Source organism: Macaca fascicularis, chromosome 12, assembly GCF_037993035.2.
Source record: "Macaca fascicularis isolate 582-1 chromosome 12, T2T-MFA8v1.1".
Taxonomy (NCBI): Eukaryota; Metazoa; Chordata; class Mammalia; order Primates; family Cercopithecidae; genus Macaca; species Macaca fascicularis.
In genome coordinates this window covers 56,538,460-56,559,515 of record NC_088386.1, presented here as the reverse complement: position 1 = coordinate 56,559,515, position 21,056 = coordinate 56,538,460, and the positions used below count along the sequence as shown (strand labels likewise).

At 39.4% G+C, this 21,056-nt stretch overlaps 1 protein-coding gene and 1 long non-coding RNA gene across 3 annotated transcripts in view; one reads left to right on the top strand and one right to left on the bottom strand.

Moving 5' to 3' along the window:
- Positions 1-2,204, bottom strand: part of TANK (TRAF family member associated NFKB activator) — a 105,431-nt gene extending 103,227 nt beyond the window's left edge. For both annotated transcript variants that reach the window (XM_065525562.1, XM_005573302.4), the window contains exon 1: positions 2,056-2,204. The gene's annotated coding sequence lies outside the window, so the exon portion shown is untranslated. The remainder of the gene's footprint in view (positions 1-2,055) is intronic.
- LOC135966538 (uncharacterized) overlaps positions 1-21,056 on the top strand; it is a 73,318-nt gene that overhangs the window by 26,707 nt on the left and 25,555 nt on the right. The gene's annotated exons all lie outside the window — the stretch shown is intronic.

Sequence of the window (21,056 nt, the reverse complement as noted above, 5' to 3'; positions counted from 1 at the left end):
GTTACCTAAAGTAATTTAGGAAAAATGAGGGATCAATAAAATTGCTAGATGAAAGATAAAATTGTGAAATTAAGAAGCCAGCAATAATTAGTTAGAAAATATAGTGGAAAGAATATCCCTATCAAGTACCTTTACTACACACACAAGAAGACAAAACAAAATATACTGGAATACATTTAATGATAAATGTATTCTACTGAGGCCTTAATACATTAGAGACACATTAATAGAACATTCAGGCAGGAAGTTTCTATGCTATAAGGATGATCACTTTACTCAAATTAGTGCATAAGTTTCATGAAATTCTAATCAGAACTTTTTCAGGGGAGCCCTTTATTTATTTTTAATCCTCCAGTTAGTTATCTCTATGACTCAATGTCATAAGTGTTTAAAAGAAGTAACTAGACATTGCTGTAGAGCCCCAGTGGGCTGCCGGGCAGAACCTCAGGCAGGTTAGACTGGGTATACAACCCCACATCTTCTTCTGGCTCTGAAGCTAACTGCTTGGAGGCACACTAGTGCGCACCACCTGTGTGCACGTGGAAGTGTATCCTGGAGGGAGTGAGGAGATGGGAGTGGGTGAGTGAGAAGAAAGACCTGGCTTCTAAAAATGACTTGGTTGCTGTGTGAACATGGCCAAGTCATCTTCCTTTTTCTATCATAAGAGTCTCCATGCTTTGGGATATGACATCTCTCAAATATTATTTTAATATTATAAAAAGGTAGACCAGTAGTAACAGAAAGCCATGGATAAAGAGGTGATATGAATTTATATTTAAGCCCTAGTTCTGCCACTTACAAGCTTGAATATCACAGCTATTATAATAATTTAACAATAGTGATAATAATTCTTGACTTTTAATATTTTTGAGCTGTCATTTTTCCTATGATTATTCTTAAGAAAATAACTTTATGAAATATTACATGGTATTTAATATTCATTTTTGGTTGTGAAAATATGAGGGCTAATTGGTAATAGAATAAGACTAGATTACTATAACTGCGTAAGTTTAAATGGTCCAAGGAGATGCAGCACTGTCTATAAGATTAATACTTTAGTGTAATGAAATATTCACTATCATGTGCTTTCTATGAGATGAGAAAAATACTAAACTTGAGTTTTTTATTATTATTATTATTATTATTATTTTGAGATGGAGTTTTGCTCTTGTTGCCTAGGTAATGGCACTGTCTTAGCTCACTGCAACCTCTGCCTCCTGGGTTCAAGTGATTCTCCTGGCTTAGCCTCCTGAGTGGCTGGGATTATAGGTGTACACCACCACGCCCGGCCAATTTTTGTATTTTCAGTAGAGACGGGGTTTCATCATGTTAGCCAGGCTGGTCTCCAACTCCTGACATCAGGTGATCTGCTGGCCTCAGCCTCCCAAAGTGCTGGGATTACAGGAGTGAGCCACCACGCCCAGCCTTGAGTTAATGTTTGAATAGACACACTGGATCAGGCCAGGATCGATTTTTAAAAATATAACCAAAAAGTATGAATACACTTTTACTTTAATTTACTTTTCAGCCTAGTAAGTTATGAACAACTTAAGCCAAATATCTTTCAGCATAAATATCAACATTATGTTATAAAAATCATTCATTGGAGAAGGCTCTCATTCCAGATATAAACTTAAAAAAAATCATTCAGGTAAAGACATAAATTCTATCCTAAAAGTTAGAAAGAAATTGAAAATTTAAAAAAAATTTTCCTTGGTCTTGGCTAGGGACCCTATCATTTATGTATTTATTAATTAAATAGAGATGGGGTCTCACTATGTTGCCCAGGCTGGTCTCAAACTTCTGGGCTCAAGTGATCCTCCCACCTTGGCCTCCCAAAGTGCTAGGATTATAGGCATGACCCACCACATCCAGCCATTTTTTGAAGGCCAAATTTCTAACTATGACATTGACTACAAAGGCATTATTGAATCATGTCATAAATTACTCACATAGCAAGAGTAAGAGGGTAACATATCTGCAACACTTCAGTTTAAGACATCCAGGCCACCTTGCTAGGTTGAGAATCAGTAGGAACTATTGAAATTAGATTACCTTTTCTCCAGGTTACGAGTCTTCCTTTGTAGACTATTCCTCTGTAAAGATGTAAACAGTTACACAGTCGGAAAGTGTTTTCCACAGGCTCTATCAATGCTGCTCAAACTGTCCAGAGCTCTCCCTTCGTTGAAGTGGGAACTTCCACTGAGAAATCCCCCAACTTGAAGACTTCCTTATTTGTAACTAGCAACAGCCAATCATGGCACGATACTGAAATGAAGCAAAGACTATCAGAAAATATTCTGTACACCACTCGTGACTGTAGTTCTGACTTCCTTTTGAAGCAAAGATACTTTGTGTGAATAGTTAAGGCATTTTAACAGCAGCAGCAGCAGCAGCAGCAGCAGCAACAACAACAACAACAACAAAAACCCAGGAACTGTAAATACAAAAATATTTTTGGATTAAGCGTTTTATGTAAGAAAATTTAAAAGTTCAGTTTATTTGATAAGTGGCTTTTTGACCTAAGAAGCATATTTATAAACAGGAGGTAAAAACCAAATTTGTTTATAGTTGTCTTTATGGCCTACAGAAGTCACTTGGAAGAAGCTTTGTAGTAATAAGGTTTAAGCTCAGTTGCAGAGCCTGAGCTTAGGTACTCAGAAGAGAGATGAAGCAAACAAGGCTCTTAAGACAGCTTTTCTGCCTTGAGAACTTAAGGTTCACTGTTTGTGGGATAAATGTGTGTTCCAGCAAACTTGGGAAATGCTTTACAAATACATGTATTTCTCTTAGGTTACTTAGAGCAAAACATCACATTTTACATGCAAACGGAAGACACCATGTGCACCACAGACATTTTTCTTTGATATAAAATTTTAGAGCTGGAAATGACCTTAGACAACATCTGTTTCATTTCCTTTTTATTACAGATGAGGGAAACAGGAGAAGGTAAATGCTCAATGTCACAAGTAAAGTTAGAAGCAGCACTTAGATTAACATCTGAGTCTTTTGAATCCAAGTGCATTTCTTTTTTTTACTGCACTACACTCTTGGCAAATAAAGTTATTAAGCTGGATAAAAACTGTGTCAATTAAGCAGTCTCCTTTTTCAGCTCCTGCATTCTATAGATGAGAAGTCTGAGGTTTTACCTAAACTTCAACAGTTACTAAAAGGTCTAGAATTTAGAACTTCTGATTCTTAGTCTAGTTTGTTTTCCACTTTGAAACACTGCCCTCTCTTAAATTATATGTTAAATAAACCTGAGATATGCTACTTATGATGAAATTATTCCATAAAAAATAATTTCAAAAGTATCTAAAATGCTGAATAAACTTATGATTAAAAGGCTTCTACTTACTCATCTAGCATACAATGAAGCATTACATTTCTTTCAGAACTATGGGTTTTATAACTATCTCACTGATGAAATGTTAAATATTAAATGCTTGTGTGCAATAGAAAAATAAAACCAACCTATCCAGTGCTGTAAATATGGCAAAAGAAACCAACAAAAAAGTAAGATAGTCACTAGTGAAAGGCAAATTTACTTCTTAAGAATTTACAGTTTTGAATGAGCAAGGTTTTAAAAATACAGCTTTTAAAAAAAGCAGGTCTCCTATCTAGACTGGGAAATGCCCCTTTGGTCTCTTCATCCTCCCTCCTCTATTTACTTTGGCATTTGAGCTTGGCTGACACCCAGCCTCCTGCAGAACTGGCTACTCCTGGGTGTGTTGGCCTCAATCTGGTGGGGCATTGTTTGAGAGAGGGTCCTGCGGCCAAGACAGAGAAGCTACAGTTAGAGAGGCTTTTTGAAGAAATTCTGAGTTCATGAAATTTAAAACCTATGCCACTGACCAGTTCTAGACAAGGCAAAATACGTGAGGCAGATGGAAGTTTTAATTTTTGTTGTCTCTAGTAGTTCCTTTTCGTATTTACCCGCTCCCTGCCTTTTTCTTTCTCTCAGTCATAAATCATGTGACCAGGACTGACAAAAATGCAGAAATTCCTTCAGAGGAGGAAGCAAACTGGTACTAAGCCAGGATTGGCAATGGTTAGGGTATAATGACCAGGGCAGGAGTGGGAGGAGCATCTCCAAGCCCAAGTTAGAGGGTGGGAGGCAAAAGTCAGGTTCGTATTCAGGCAGAGAAGAATGGCTGAGGGGAGTTACTAGTCAAAGAGTGCAGACATCACTGCCCTGGGGCAGCAGGGTTCTCAGGGCAGGTCTGGTCGAAAGGCTTCCTTAAGAAGAATCCTGGAAAGTCTTTTTTAGAGAGAGTGGAGAGCAAGAAAGCCAGGTCTCCTAATTGCTAACTAGGATTTAGGAATAGGTTCCCTCCTTCAGAGGGAGACCCAGGTGCCTGAGACTCTGGCCAAGTAGCCAGTTAGGTAGCCAGGCTGCATGGGGTGGGTGTTTGATTGAGAAACTTGGTTCAGATGATCACATGGACACCTACAGGGTGAATTCATGCTCTAGGCACAGTATGTGTGAAAACAGCAGTGTTTTCTAGGCTCTACTTGTTGGTGGGCTGATGCTTCAGGATTTTATTGGCCCATGGCCACAGTGGGGCTGACGCTAAGGGAATTTGAGACCTGCCGGGATGATAGATACTCTTTTTCCACGACCACCCCAACCTCAATAAATTGTGCACTGGGCAGAGTAACCTATATCATTTATTTGCAACTCAATGAAAATTTATGCCAAAGTTTTTCTTCTCCATAGAGGATATTTGCATTTTAGGTCGAGTTGTAGAATTAAAGGTATCCCCATTTAATGAAACTTCTGGTCACAGTGAATGGATGAAAGGGATATAGTGGATGTAGGGAGTGGGATAGTATAGGGAAAATGTACTTACTCTTTACAATTCATATACTTAAGATGTTACCTAAGTTGATGATTGGCCTTATACCTGTAGGGACATTTAATTAGCATGCTTGGTCAATTACAGTTGCATCAACCCCCCTCATATAACTTTTGACTCCTCCAAAACTTAACTAATACATCTTACCTATAATATAAAATTGATTAATGAATATTTTGTATATGTGTTATATACTGTATTCTAACAATAAACTAGAGGAAAGAAAATGTATTTAAAAATCATAAGGAAGATAAAATATATTTGCTATTCATTAAGTGGAAGTGGATCATCATGAAGATCTTCATCCTTGTTGTCTTCACATTGAGGAGGCTGAGGAGAAGGAGGAAGATGAGAAGGTGTTGCTGTATCAGTGGTTTGAGGAGTGAAAGAGAAGGAGAAGGTGAAGGGGGAGGCAGGGGAGGTAGGCACACTTGGTATAACTTTTTTGAAATAGAATCACATATAAGTGAACCCACACAGTTCAAACCCATGTTGTTCAAGGATCAACTGTATTTATTATAGTATATAATATTATCTACTATGTGTTAGGCTCCATGCTGGGTGCAGAAGTTCTTAAAATGCTTTTTTTGCTCTTGAGGAGCTCATATTCTTAAGGAGGAGATAGACGTGCAAATGTTTAACTCTGTTCATTGACAAAGTTAAGAGCAGCGATGCATACGAGTGCTAGCTGTGTGGGCAGATAGGCAGTTCTCAGAGCTCGAGCTACGCATGAAGAGATGCCTAGATACCCAGGGATTAAACAAACAAGAGAATCAAAGGTTAAAAATTTATTTCATACCCTTCTCCACATTCTCAATAAATCCACTCTGATTTTTTTTTTTTAGACTAAGCTTGTGGTTTTTTTTGCTTGTTTCCATAGCTTTTTTAGTAAAATAATTGTAAAAATCTTAATTATCTTTTTAACATTGTAGGGGATTATTTATAATCTTTACTCTTTTTTCTTTCTTTCTTTCTTTTTTTTTTTTTTTGAGATGGGGTCTCAGTCTGTTGCTCCAGACTGGAGTGCAGTGTTACAATCATAGCCCGCTGCAGCCTTGAACTTCTGGGCTCAAGCAATCCTCCCACCTCAGCCTCCTGACTAGCTGGGACTACAAGTGGGCACCACCACTCCCAGCTAGTTTTCTTTTTACATTTTTTTGTAGAGTTGAGATCTCACTATGTTGCCCAGACTGGTCTTGAACTTCTGGGCTCAAGCAATCAACCTCCCAAAAGGTTGAGATTACAGGTGTGAGTCACTGCACCCAGCTTATAGTCTTGATGATAGATAGACACAATTTGAGTGTTCTTAGCATCTAGCCTTAAAAAATAAATCTGTGAGGTACATAGGCTAAGTAGTTAAGAAGTAGCTTGAGCATAGTCTTTTTAATTTTCTTTAACTTTTAAGTTCAGGATAAACTTGTGTCATGCAGGCTTGTTGAACAGATTATTTTGTCACCCAGGTATTAAGCCTAGTATCCATTCGTTATTTTTCCTGATCTTCTCCCTCCAGTGTGTGTTGTTCCCCTCTATATGTCCACGTGTTATCATTTAGCTCCCACTTATAAGTGAGAACATGTGGTATTTGCTTTTCTGTTTCTGCGTCACTTTGCTAAGGATAATGGCCTCTAGCTCCATCCATGTTCCTGCAAATAACATGATCTCGTTCTTTTTTATGGTTGCATAATACTCCATGTTGTATACGTGCCACATTTTCTTTATCCAGTCTACCATTGATAGGCATTTAGGTTGATTCCATGTCTTTACTATTGTAAATATTACTGCAATGAACATACACATGCATGTATCTTTATGATAGAGCAATTCATATTCCTTTGGGTACATACCTACTGTTGAGATTGCTGGGTCAAATGGTAGTTCTGTTTTTAGGTCTTTGAGGAATCGTCACACTGCTTTCCACAATGGTTGAACTAATTTACACTCCCATCAACAGTGTGTGTTTCTTTTTCTCTGCAACTTAGGCGCATTATTTTTGAGAACAAGAATAAAAGTGGGACCCTGGATTCCCCAGAACTCTGTCCTCCCCTTTATATGATAGGTATGTATTTTTGGCTATCAAAAGAAAGAGGAAATTTAGTGATATGTGATAAAACAAAGATAGATTAAAAAAAAAAAAAACAAAACTCTTGACAAACTCAAGTAATAGGCTGATGCCAAAATGAAATTCAATAGGAATAATTATAAAGTTGTTAGTTACTACTCCCCTCCCTACCACCATCCCACAAATGAACAAAAACTAGAAAGGAATTGCATAATCACGGAAAGGGTTGATGAGCTGCAAATTAGTAGCAGTCACACAAAACTAACTTGAGTTTTACTTGAGGTGATAATATGGGAATTCTAAAAATATCCCCAAAGTAATAGGACCTTAGAATTCCCTCTAGAATGAGGGATGCATTAGTCCTGCTTTCTGACCCATCTTTCTGGGTACCACTCTTTAAGACCGCAGACAAACTAGTTATCAAATACTCATCCATATTACATGTATATGATTGCAGGAATGGAGGATGTTTAGCTTAGAGAAACTGAGAAGGAGAGAACTGTATTCAAATATCAAATTCATTTATGTAGCTCCAAGAAAGGCTTCAGACCAGTGAGCCAGAGCTATAAGGAAAAAAAAAAAAATTGGCTTGTTACAGGAAAATGAACATTCCAATAGTCAGAAAACGAGATAGGCCACTTTAAGAGGTAATGAGTTCCTTCTTCCCCGGGAGAAAGGAGACATATGATGAATGACCATTGTTTGGAAATGTAGAAGAGATTAAAATCTCAGATGGGTTAATAATGACAAATACCTGTATATAATTTACTGTGGTACTGGCACAATTCTAAGTACGTCACATGTATCAGTTTATTTAATCCTTATAATACCCTATAAAGGAAGTACTCTTTTATAGTTTCAAAACTGAGGCATAAGGAAGTAAACTGGCTTGACCAAGTACACGTAGCTATTAAATAGTAAGTGGAAACTGAGGTGTCTGTCTCCAAAGTCCATCCTCTTAACAACTTTTAATGCACCTGGGATTGCCCAATACAGTGCACTTTATCTGGTGAAGATTCTGTCACTCATTGACACATGACATTTTAACGGAGGCGGAAAAAAATTCAGATGCATTCTCTACCACTTTCGATTTCTTCTTTCTTTCTCCCTTTCTTTCTCTCTTTCTTTCTCTCTTTCTTTCGACGGAGTCTCGCTCTGTCACCAGGCTGAAGTGCAAAGGTGCGATCTCGGCTCACTGCAACCTCCACCTCCCGGGTTCAAGTGATTCTCCTGCCTCAGCCTCCGGAGTAGCTGGGACTACAGGCACGTGCCACCATGCCAGTCTAATTTTTTGTATTTTTAGTAGAGACGGAGTTTTACCGTATTAGCCAGGACGGTCTCAATCTCCTGACCTTTTCATCCGCCTTCCTCGGCCTCCCAAAGTGTTGGGATTACAGGCGTGAGCCACTGAGCCCGGGCTGATTTCTTCTTATGCCTAGTTGTGGAAGCTTCCAGGCTGACAAGAACTTAATGAACTGGGAATATACCACTGTCAGTTCCTGCTCAATACTTACCTGGGTCTTGGGATGGGCATGTTAAGAATAGCATAATTGAAGATGGCAGGAGGATGGGAAGGGAAAAGGAGGGAGATGCAGAAGGGGTGCTGATATGGTTGGGCTTTGTGTCCCCATAATCCCCACGTGTCAAGGAAGAGACCAGGTGAAGGCAGTTGAATCATGGTGGGAGGGAGTTTCCCCCATGCTGTTCTCGTGATAGTTAGTTCTCACGAGATCTAATGGTTTTATAAAGGACTCTTCCCTCTTCGCTTGGCGCGCCACCTTCCTGCAGCCTGGTAAAGAAGGCGCTTTGTTTCCCCTTCACCTTCTACCATGATTGCACATTTTCTGAGGCCTCCCCAACCATGCTGAACCGTGAGTCAATTAAACCTCTTTCCTTTAGAAATTACCCAGTCTCGGGCAGTTCTTCATGCAGTACGCAAACGGACTAACACAGGTGCTCTTGTTAAGTGGAGGAGCAAATTAGCCTTGCTGCCTCTTTTCAAATGCCAATTTAGAAAAATAGGGCAACCTGGGAGGAGATTCAATACCATTAGTCAAGGAAGATGATAATGCACATTTGTTTCTGCAGTTTTACTCATCCTTCCATTTTTTTCTTTCTAATCTGTTATGTATAGCTTACTATGTCTCATAAAAAAGTACATGATACTTTCTACAGGGTACTAGGTGAACTATTTAAGTTTCCTTAAAAAGTCTCTGTAAGCTGACAGAATTTAATCAGAAAATGAGGCATCTCACCATTGAAGAATTTGTTTTAGATATTATACATTCTACTTTCTGTTTTATTGGCCAATATAGCAATACATTTAGTTTATTACAAAATAACCTTTCTATTTTGATCTATGCACTGGGATTTCTTTTTTCTAAAGTTGATGAGAAACACCAGCCAAAAGAATGAGCCTCACATGCATTTTTCTTTCTAAATTGAGAAACCCAGAAAAGTGGTTTTGATATTAGGATAAAATAGAAATTACTGAACTCCCCTCAAAGAGGTAAGGAATATATAAATCGTAGAAAACAAATTTGCATTACCTGAAATATATTTTTTTGGAATTATAAATTTATGAAATCGAAATTACTATGAGATGCCTGTCATCAATAATTTTCTATGTGAGAACACAGTAATTTAGTACTGATACAATTACTAATATTAGCAGGATTAATAATAGCTCATACTTGTAATTATCTATAAATGAGAAAGATAAAAAATGTTAGCCTGTCTGTAACCTCTAAGACACAATGGTGGTGAGAAAGAAATCAAAGAGGAGAAGAGAATAGAGGGAGAGATGGAAAGAATAATCCATAAACTCTGAGTTTTTCTATGACTTCAATAAAATAAGTCAGACTCTCGATGAGAGCTGACCTTTGAAAACTGTTTAGCATGACTCCAGGGGGATGTTTGGGAGGATTAACTAGCTGAAGCTTGCAGAGAGATTTCAAAGTTCCTTGTGTGTTATTTATTCCTTGGTTTACCAGTTTAATTCCTTTTTAATTTGATCATATTTGGTGGGATGCCGGAGCCATGATAAAATATCCAATAAACATGGGTTTCAAGTAAAATCACAAGCTATTGTTTAAGGAGGAAAGATTGAGGTAGTTCTAAAAGTGTAGAGGTAATTCTGTGCGTAGACATGCTATTTTTAAAAGATATTTTTAAGTTAAATGACTTCAAAGAATAGGAAACAGACCCAAAGAGATTAGTTGATTTTCTAAATATCAAACAGCTGACTCATAATTTTGACAATTTTTCACTGGCATTAGAGATCCTGGCTTCAAAGTACTTGATCACCTTTGGCATTATAATTTGAAGATGCTGTTATGGTTTGGAAGCTGAGTGGGATGGAATTGGTGAACTTTTTCTAATTACTCAATTGGTGAAAGAACTTGTGTGTTTTATTCTTCTTTTGTCATTGGGTTTCAGATTTTAAAATATTGTTTGGCTGGAAAAAAAAAACTTTGTAGAAACACCTCTTTCTCATGTTTATTTATTCTTTAACTCTTCATTCATCAGTTGCAATATGCTGATCTCCTCTTGGGAGAGGGAGCCATAGAACCAAGCCCAGTGGCACTTTCTGCAGCATGTCAGAAGTAACACCCACCTCTTTGCAGAGGAGTTAAGCAAATAGGTGCTGGAGCCGTAATTCCTGCGTTCCAAATGCTGACTTCACCTTTGACAAATGTCTTGTCAAACTTATGGTAGTTTTGAGAATTGAACAAATTAGTATGTGTAAAGGATTTAAAACCCTGAGCACATGGTAAGATTATGTAAGAGAGTTTCTTTGTTGTTCTTTTTTATTCACTGATGTGTTTTTCTTCATTGTCTCTGTAAAATTAAAATATGAATTGGCTGGGTGTGGTTGCTCACGCCTATAATCCCACCACTTTGGGAGGCTGAGGTGGGTGGATCATCTGAGGTCAGGAGTTTGAGGCCAGCCTGACCAACATGGTGAAACCCTGTGTCTACTAAAAAATACAAAAATTAGCCGGGCATGGTGGCAGGCACCTGTAATTCCAACTACTCGGGAGGCTGAGGCAGGAGAATCGCTTGAACCCAGAAGGTGGAGGTTGCAGCGAGACGAGATCACACCATTGCACTCCAGCCCGGGCGATAGAGCAAGACTCCATCTCAAAAAAAAAAAAAAAAAAAAAAAAGAAAAAAAATTATAATGTGAATTCATACAAGTTTTGCAGGAAAACTAGATAGAAATTATTTAAGCAAGATCATTTTTGTTTGTCTATGCAACTTCTGTATTGCCTTTTCCTTTTTCCCCTTGTAGCCTATGTACTGTTTGGGAAACAAACTCCACCCACTGTCCATGGGTAGGCTAGGACTGGCTCAGACCACTCAGTACATTATATTTCCCCGACCTTTGTTATTGGCTGAGGGTGGAGTGCATGACATGAGCCAGTCTTAACATTGGTGAATACCAGGACTCTTGCTTGGTTTACAGAGCTGAAAGTAAAAGTGAAGCACAGCCCTCATTATTTAAGCTGACAATCAGCCTAACGCTACAGGGGCTTCAGCTACAGAATAAAACCATCATCACGAGATGGCCAAAAAGAGAGATGGGGAAAAAATTGGTCTTTTAAAAATTTTAGGCCGGGCGTGGTGGCTCACACTTGTAATCCCAACACTTTGGGAGGCCAAGGCAGGCGGATCACAAGATCAAGATATTGAGACCAGTCTGGCCCACATGGTGAAACCTCATCTCTACTAAAAAGTACAAAAATTAGCTGGGCATGGTGGCACTCGCCTGTAGTCCCAGCTACTCGGGAGGCTGAGGCAGGAGAATTGCTTGAACCCGGGAGGCAGAGGTTGCTGTGAGCCGAGATCGTGCCACTGTACTCCAGCCTGGGCACACAGCGAGACTCCGTCTCAAAAAAATATATATACACACATATATATATGGGCACATATATACATATATATATGGGCACACAGCGAGACTCTGTCTCAAAAAAAAAAATATATTTATTTACTTTTGAGACACAGTCTCGCTCTGTCACCCAGGCTGGAGGGCAGTGGCATGATCTCAGGTCACTGCAACCTCTGCCTCCTGGGTCCAAGCAATTCTCACGCCTCCGCCTCCTGAGTAACTGGGATACAGGTGCATGCCATTGTGCCCAGCTAATGTTTGTAATTTTAGTAGAGATGGGGTTTCACCATGTTGCCCAGGATGGTCTTGAACGCCTGGCCTCAAGTGATCCATCTACCTTGGCCTCCCAAAGTGCTGGCATTACAGATGTGAGGCCCTGTGCTTGGTCAAAACATGGGTCTTTAATAATATTGCTGAGCCACTGAATCAAACAACTTTAAAGCTCCTTCTACCTCTTGACTTTTGAATTATGTAATCCCCAAGGTTCCCTCGTATTGTTTAAGCTAGTTTGAGTTGGATTTTCTGTTACTAGCAATTGAAATCTTCTTGCTATAATACTCTATATGGTCAAAAAGGAGTCATGAATACAACAATAACCACAACAAATTGCCTTTATGGAGATTTGCTCTATGTCAAACACTGCTCTGAGTATTAATCTTTACAACAATCCTGTGAGACAGGTATCATGGCTCTCAATCATTACCACTCTCAGTGTGGGACTCTGAATACCATATTCAACGTATCATGACTGCAGATCTTGCATTTCCAACATGACCTGTTTTGGCTTATTTTGTGATTATGTGTGTGTGTGTGTGTGTGGGTGGGTGGGTGAGTGGGTGGCTTTTTGAGATGGAGGTCTCTCTATTGGTACTGATACAATTTCTAATATTAGCAGGATGAATAGTTCATACTTGTAATTCTCTATAAATGAGGAAGATAACAAATGTTAACCTATCTAACCTCTAAGACCCAATGACAGTGAGAAAGAAGTAAGAGAGGAGAAGGGAATAGAGGGTCAGATGGAAAGGATAATCCATAAACTCTGGGCTGCAGTGCAGTGACCATTATCAGGTATGATCATAGCTTATTGCAGCCTTGAACTCCTGGACTCAAGCAATCCCCTATTTAGCCTCCTGGGTAGATGGGACTACGGACTACAGATGTCCCTGCACCTGGCTTAGTTTGAGATAATATTTTTGCGGAAAACAGATGTATAAAGTCTAGCTAGTCAGGCTCCTTTTCCCTGTTCCCTCCAGATAATTTTTAAACTGAACACAGAACATATTCATTTGGGTACAACACTGAAAATTAACAGTTGATTAAGTCCCTTGTATATTTCAGTTTGAATTTTTAGTTTCAGGGTTTTGTTTTATTTGATTTTCTGGTTGAAGGTTTAATATGAGAAACTATCTTTCTTGGATTTGAATGCTCACTGGTTTTTTTCTATGTCATTTGTTGTAATCAGGATAGTAGAGTCGTTTGAAATAGATTACTCTGGCAGAAGGGCACACTATCTTTCTGGTTCTTTGCATACTTTAGGTTTTTAAATAAGTGCTTTGAAAGTTTATTCCTTAGGAATGAAGGCCTTTTCCCCCAACCCCTCTTATACCAGTCAAGGTTCAGTCAGGAGACAGAAATCAGATAGTAATTTCAACAGGGAAAGGTTAGTATAAATAACTATTAACTATACCAGGTGCTGATCTATAAAGGAGTAAAGATAACACAAAAGGATATCTGGGACTCAGGGAGGGTATCCAAAGAAGGAACAAATGTGGGAAAGAGAACCTCCTTCCTAAGGCCAGAATTCAGACCACAGTGGAAAAGGTGTGGTTGTAGACCACAAGATTCCAGAGAAGTGTGCTTGGTTGCCCAGGCCAGAACTGGTCCACAGATGCTGAGCAATGAGTAAACCACCCCTCCAAAGTGCACGTGTGCCAAGGCTGGGAAGCTGACTTTCGGGACACCTGTGAGATTCACTGGGAAGCTGTCAATAGGAATGCCACTGCGATTCGATGAGGAGCCATCAGTATGTATGCCACTGCAACTTGATGGGGTGTCACTAGAGCAGCCTTACATGCACAGTTGGCAGCCATGAGATAGGAACAAGAAGAAAATAGAAAACACCAGAATCAGGAAGAGAAGTCCTATTCATCTTGTAGTGTTTCTCCACCTCCGTATACTGACAAAGCTTGACACTGTTGATACTGTTGTCACTGCAAAGAAAATATTTCAACATTCCAGCTTCATTTTTGCTGAGCAGCCAATAAAAGGTGGCTTTGAAGCTGGGATGCAATACATACTTAGCTGGCACACTTTTGAATGCAGGGAATAAGTTTTCATTATACCCTGTTATGTCAACATTCAGCAGTAGCTTTGTTTAAGTATATTACCTACATTATATGAAGGTCAGTGAAGCAGATGTTAACTATAAAATGTCTTTACAGGTGTAGTCCCCACCAACGTCTTGGGGCTCCTCAAATCTTCCTTGAATGATGTCTGAAATAGGTTAGATCTTTATTTGTAGTATAATACTTTGACCCCAGCTAAAATATAACTACCTCATGAATGAGAACTATTATACTGTTATTGGCTATTAAACTTTAAGATGATTGAAGGTGGTAAATTACCCCAAGAGGCTGAGGAGAGGACTTTAACTGACTGCCTGTATTTTAATCAACATTCTTTCTTGAAACTTTTGACAAATGGTATCAAACCATGTTAATGAGCTCTCAGAGTATTCTCTCTTATTTTCTATCCACAGAAACATGGTTAAAACCTTGAATATACTCTTGTCTGAACATATGTTTATGTTAATGAGGAAAGTTTACTTTAGGAAGAAAAATTGTTTCTATTTCTGACATGATAAGATGTAGTAACAGGCTACAAAACTTCAGAATTTATGTGATAGAACATTTGAAGATATGAAAGTTTATTTCCTCTTCTTGAAAGATGTTAAAACTTTATAAAAGACACAGAATTCTAAATTGACTTTTTAGGTTAATTTAAAATTTGATGGGGTATGGTTCAGAAAGTTTGTGCAGCTATAAGATATAGAGCACTTAAACTTATAAGTAGCAGAATCTTTTTTCCCCGTCCATTAACCAGTTTATTTGATGTGCTATCTGCTGGAGCTGCCATAACAAAATACCACTGATCAGGTATTTACAGAAGTTTATTTTCTCACAGTTCTGGAGCCTGGAGGCTCAAAATTAAATTGCTGGCAAGGTTGATTCCCTCTAAAGGCCATGAGGAACGAACCCATTCCAGGCCTGTCTCCTTGGCCTGCAGTTAGCTGCTCTCTTCTGCTCCTTCACAGGGTGGTTTCCCTGTACAGGCAGGTCCCTTGTGATTGTGTGTGGCTAAATTTCCTCTTCTTATAAAGACACCAGTCTGATTAGATTACAGCCTACCCTAGTGGCCCCGTTTTAACTTGATCATCTCTTTAAAAGTTCTATTTCCCAAAACACTTTCTGAGGTTATGGGGGTTAGGGCTTGAACACACAAATTTGATGGGACTCACTTTAGCCCATAACATTGGATGAACTAAGCATGATATATGCAGAAAGCAACTTAATTTCTTTTCTCACCACTGCCTTTTATCTGTGCTATTTGAATTTCTAGATCAGCTGTTTGAGTGGCTTCTTAAATTCATAATTTGGGTTCTTAATCTTCTCTGTTCTAGGGTTTCTGATGAAAATCAGAGGTAACAGAAAAAAACCTACATATACTGCTATATGCATCAGTAATTTTACTACTGAGACAATTTGAAGTCAAAGTTTAGATTCAGGCCGGGCGTGGTGGCTCACGCCTGTAATGCCAGCACTTTGGGAGGCTGAGGCGGGCGGATCACGAGGTCAGGAGATCGAGACCATCCTGGCTAACACAGTGAAACCCCGTTTCTACTAAAAATACAAAAACTTAGCCGGGCATGGTGGCAGGCGCCTGTAGTCCCAGCTACTTGGGAGGCTGAGGCAGGAGAATGGCGTGAACCCGGCAGGCGGAGCTTGCAGTGAGCCGAGATTGCGCCGCTGCACTCCAGTCCAGGTGACAGAGCGAGACTCCGTCTCAAAAAAAAAAAAAAAAAGTTTAGATTCAGGTTATATCTAAACAGAACAAGACAGTTTGATTTGTGGACTTGTTTTCTCAAAGTATTGCTTCAGTCAATATGGTTGGACCAGTTTGGTGTGTAGAATTAGTCTCAGGGACGTTCATCATTCTTTCAGGGTGGCTCCCAGACAGGTGAGTGGATAGACTGGGTAAATGGGAGTAATTTTGTAGGTAGGGCTGACAGAGAAGATTTCCAAGAGATCTACTTAAGGTCTCTTAGGCCTTCTTTACCAGGAAGCCTGAATCAAGGGGCTTCACTTAGCATCCATCTATCGCTGATCTGTGTTCCTGATCCTCAAATAATGACCTAATTCTGTTCTACCATGTTCCTAATTTTGGCATGTTCACCAGACTCAAACAGCCTGTGTTCCTGTGATATTTCTGCTTTACTCCTGATTTCAATTATGTTTCCAATCCTGGATTTACAATCTAGGCTTGATTCCTGCTACTCCCTTACTTGAGTTCTGTTGTCTGTGGCCTTGAATTGCTTGACTATGAATCATTCCATTTCATGACTCAGCAGGAAGCACCCTGCCACTGCTTTCACAGCTTGCCTGCTCGTAAAGATTTCAGAAGTTTTTATTTCTCTAATTTCGAAAGCATTTTCTTTGGTTTCTTCTTTATTGTCATTGATGCCAGTTTCAAAGCATAGGAAAACAGAGTTTTGCCTTCTCTACAAATCCAACAGAACTTCTTAAAAGTGATTACAAAATTAAATCCTGACAGCGACTCAGGAACTTGTTTCTCTTTTGGGTACTTATCCTGTGTGGGCTGCTCATAAATGCAGCCCACACCATGTAAAGCAATCAGCGGCAACTTGGTGGGAATCAAACATTTATATTCTGGAAAAACTGAAAAAACAAAGCTCTCTTGTTTAGGGCTGGCGCTTCCTCAATACACAGGAAAGAGGATTGCCATAACTAGGACATCACAGAACCTATCTATGTGGACCAGAAGGTAGGAGAAGGAAGCTGGGATGGGGCAAATAGAAATCAGCCTTTTAGGAACAGCTCGTGTCTATTGCACAGAGCATGGAAAGGATGATAAACCTGGAAGTGGTTTAGGTTGGTACTGACTTTCAAACCAGATTCATTCTCTGCACAAAGACCCTAGTCTTTGTTATTGATGAAGAAAATATCATCAAAAGTTTCTCCCGTTACTTAAGCCTACTGTAGTACCTAAAGTGGAGTGTATAGACTATTTTTTATGATGAAGTTTTTATAAGACCAGGTGAAATGAGAAGGATAAGGCTAGTGTAGTGATTTTTCCTTTAAAGCTAAATTTATTCACTTTTAAAGAACTGTTTTTTATTCTGAGATTAGTTCCCTCCTAATTAAGTCTTGGTATTAACATGTGCTTTAAAAAAATAAAACAACACTGTTAATGGATGGTAGTTATTTGTTTTTATATCTTTGCTTAGCTAATTAAAGATTAGCGATCTTATATCAGTCCCCAAATTGTTTTTGAAAATATTACCTACTTCATAAAATCCAAACATTTTGGAAGTTCTGATTGAAGCCACACACTATCCAGTGATACAACAATGGGGAAAGGAACAGGAAACCTAAATTAGCAAGAGACCATGTTCTTTGAAGGATAGCGAATAGAGGGTGGGGCAAAAATGGCATCAAACCCCAGACTCAGTTTATCCAGAAAGTCTCTCTCTTCACCATGGTGCTTCCTATGCACTGAATATAAAAGTGGGTTATCATAAATGGATTGTGTTTTTCCATAGGAGCAATGCTTTAATTGTGGGATATACTTTCATCCAAAGACTCAACATCAAATATATCAGAAATGGTAAACAAAGAATGTCTCACAAAAGAAAAAAGAACTTCAAACAGTTGAAGTCTATTCTGCCCACAGTTAGAGGTGAAAAAGACCATGGATATCCTTGCTATTTAAGTGTGATCAGCAGGTTGGAGACATCAGCATCATCTGGGCCATTGTTAGAAATGCAGAATCTCAGGGTCCTGCCCCTGCATTTCTGAATCAGAACCTACATTTTAGCAAGATCCTCAGGTGATACTTATGGACATCTGCTTGTTTTGTAGAGGAAAACCAGGACCAAAAGGGCTAGCAAACAGAACAAAGTCTATTATGACCCCACAATGGGAACAATCTAAGGGCAAGATTAGGAGACGAGCCCAGGGCAGACAGGGCACACAGGGCCAGGTTAAGACATCAGGAAGGTTGAAAGGAACAGCTGCTTAATAGGAAATGCTGCTGAGATGTGCCTGGAAAGTCATGGCAAACTCACAGCACTCCTTCTTGGGAAGAGATGATGTGGTTCTTCCATAATCCCATCCAGTGTTTTGGCTGGAGTTGGGACTCAGAATAATCAGTGGGGAGTACAGTGGGAAACTCTGACATGGTAAATAAGAGGGGAAAATGTAGTCAAATCTCCCTCATCCTACATCCCTCAGGCTGGTCATTAAAATCACCCAGAGAGCTTTACAAATGCCCCACCTCCCAGTGCCTGGGTGCTACCCATAGAGATTCTGATTTAATTGTACTGAGGTCTGTCCCAAGCATCAGTAATTTAAAAATGTCCTCAGTTGATGGTTATATGTGGTCTGCATTGTAAACCCTGAAATGTTATTGCTTTAAAGACCTGAAAGGGAAAAACAGTATTTACAATCCATAAAAAAGCAGCTCTACTATAGCATAAATATATGCCATATAAATTAGTACAAAAATTGGAGTAAGCATTTAATTAGAAATTTTATTTAATTATGTTAGAATTTGGAATGATGAGGGGGAGCATGGATTTGAAGGTATTTTAAACCACAAATAAAGTATTTGTTTTCATCTTATTTAAATTTCCTGTCACAAACAGATACTCAGAAGTATAAATTGGGATTAAGACTCAAGAGGCCTGGATCTGCTCTGTGACCTCTTGCTAGTGATTAACCGTTGTTGAAACTGATGAATGCGTGGGTGAAGGTGAAGAGTGAGTGTTAATTAGACTGCCTTGAAGTGGAGTGGCTCCACAAAAGGCTAATCTTGGAAGCGTGGAGATTATTTTTTATTACCTTGACGCCTAGTTTGCAAATTCCTATGAAGGAAAGTATCAAGAAGCTAACTTTTATTGGGTGCCTATTCTGGGCCAGGCTAGGTTTTCTCATGTCATTTTCACAACTACCCTTTAGATATTTTTCAAAAGATCAAGCAGGCTGGGAGACTGAGTAACTTGGACACAGGTGGTAAATGACAGATACAGTTTTTGAACTCAGGCGTGCCGGTCTTCAGAGCCTATTGTCTTTCTATGGCACACATGCTGTGCTCTCCAGAGAAGAGAGGAGCCTGCTATAGTATCCTTTCTCTCCTTCTTTATTTTTTTCTTTTTTTGAGCAGGGTCTCACTCTGTCACCCAGGCTGGAATGCAGTGGCATGATCATGGCTCACTGCAGCCTTGAATTCTGGGGCTCAAGCCATCCTTCTGCCTCAGCTTTCCAGGCAAGTGGGACTACAAGTGTGCACCACCACGCACAGCTATTTTAAACAACGGTGTGTTGATATAGAGTCTTGCTATGTTGCTCAGGCTGGTTTCAAACTCCTGGACTTGAGCAATCTTTCCACGTTGGATTCCTAAAGAAGTGGGATTAGAGGCATGAACCACTGTGCCTGGCCTAGCATGTTTATAGCCATAAAGATGTGTCTCACACACAATAGATGGCTGCTAATTATTTAAGAAGGAACAACTTACTTATGAAACACATATTGGCTGAAGGTCTACAGCTGTGCCTTACATCATGACAGTGGGCCATGGCCATGAACTCTATTTCCCTTTACTTCTCCTCATCTCCTATCATTCTCTTTTTGGTAATTCTTCAACTATTCCCACCCTGTGATACGCTTCTTCTCTCCTTGTGGAGCTGAAGAGCCAAATGCTGACCCAGCTCCCAGATTCCCTTTAGTTGCTGGTCCTGGCCTGGCAGTCTTTGGAAGTATAGGTGAAGGGTCAAACTGGCCCAGGTCTGGAGGTACCCAAGAAAAGCCAGAGATGCATGGTGCTTGAACCTTGATATGTGTTAGACTCAGGTACAGAAATGGAATAAAATTGTAGGCTCTGTTGGGGGTCAGAACACATACCCCAAAGTATAGCACCATAGGAACTGAGAAAACAGCTGAAGCAATAAGGTAGTTCTCTGACTTCCTCCCATGTTTCTCCCCTGAGAGCTAGCCATCAAAGAATTCTGACCTCCCCCTCCTGAAAGTAGGTCATAAGATCCTCATGTGACAGGTGTCCTGACCTATACCTCCAGGGAAGGAATGTCACACAGAAAGGTCAAGAAGAATCTGCATAAATAGGCCTTGTGGAGTTTCCCCCAGTTTGTTACCATTAGCTCATACCCTTTTGTCCTCCAATCATTTCTGCATGACTGTCCACAGAAATACACAGTTTTCCCTAGGTCTTTGGTTCTTCATTTCGGAAGCCTCTGGTGTCACATAAACCTTTTGTAAAATAAATTGTATGCTTTTCTCTTGTTAAACTGTCTTTTGTTATAGAAATGTTAGCCATGAACCTTGCAATGGGCAAGGAAAGAAATCTTACCACCATACAGCTACTACATTCTAATTTAGAGATTAATTAAGTCTTCAATAGTTAACATGATGGATTCCTAAGACCCTGTTTATTTCTGATTTATTGATGGGACTGAATAAAACAGACTGTTCTCAAAAATTTATACTGGGACTTCCTCTTCCATATGATTTGGTGTATTCAAGACTACTTGAATCACTAAAGCTGAGCTCAGGAGAATTTTTTTTTTTTTTTTGATGGCAACTCCACAAAATGGGTGCTAAATATTGAATAACCAAAATGAAAGCTGTAGTTTTGCTGGGGCTGAACTAGAAAAGGTACTAGAAATGAGTAATTCTATTAAAAAATCAGTGAATTGATAATAGTCGTAAGATGGATTCTGCAACAGAAGCAGTCCTGTGTTGGTTTGGGACAGCTGTATGGGCACGTGACTGTCACAAGTTATGGTTTCAATACTAAGCATAGTGTGAGCACTCATTAATCTGGTAAGGATTAGTTAAGTGGAAAATTCAGTTTTGTAACTAGTTGGAAACTTACTCAGTGCATTATTTTGGGTTCTTCCCACCTCCAGCTTAATGTTTGACTGATTTC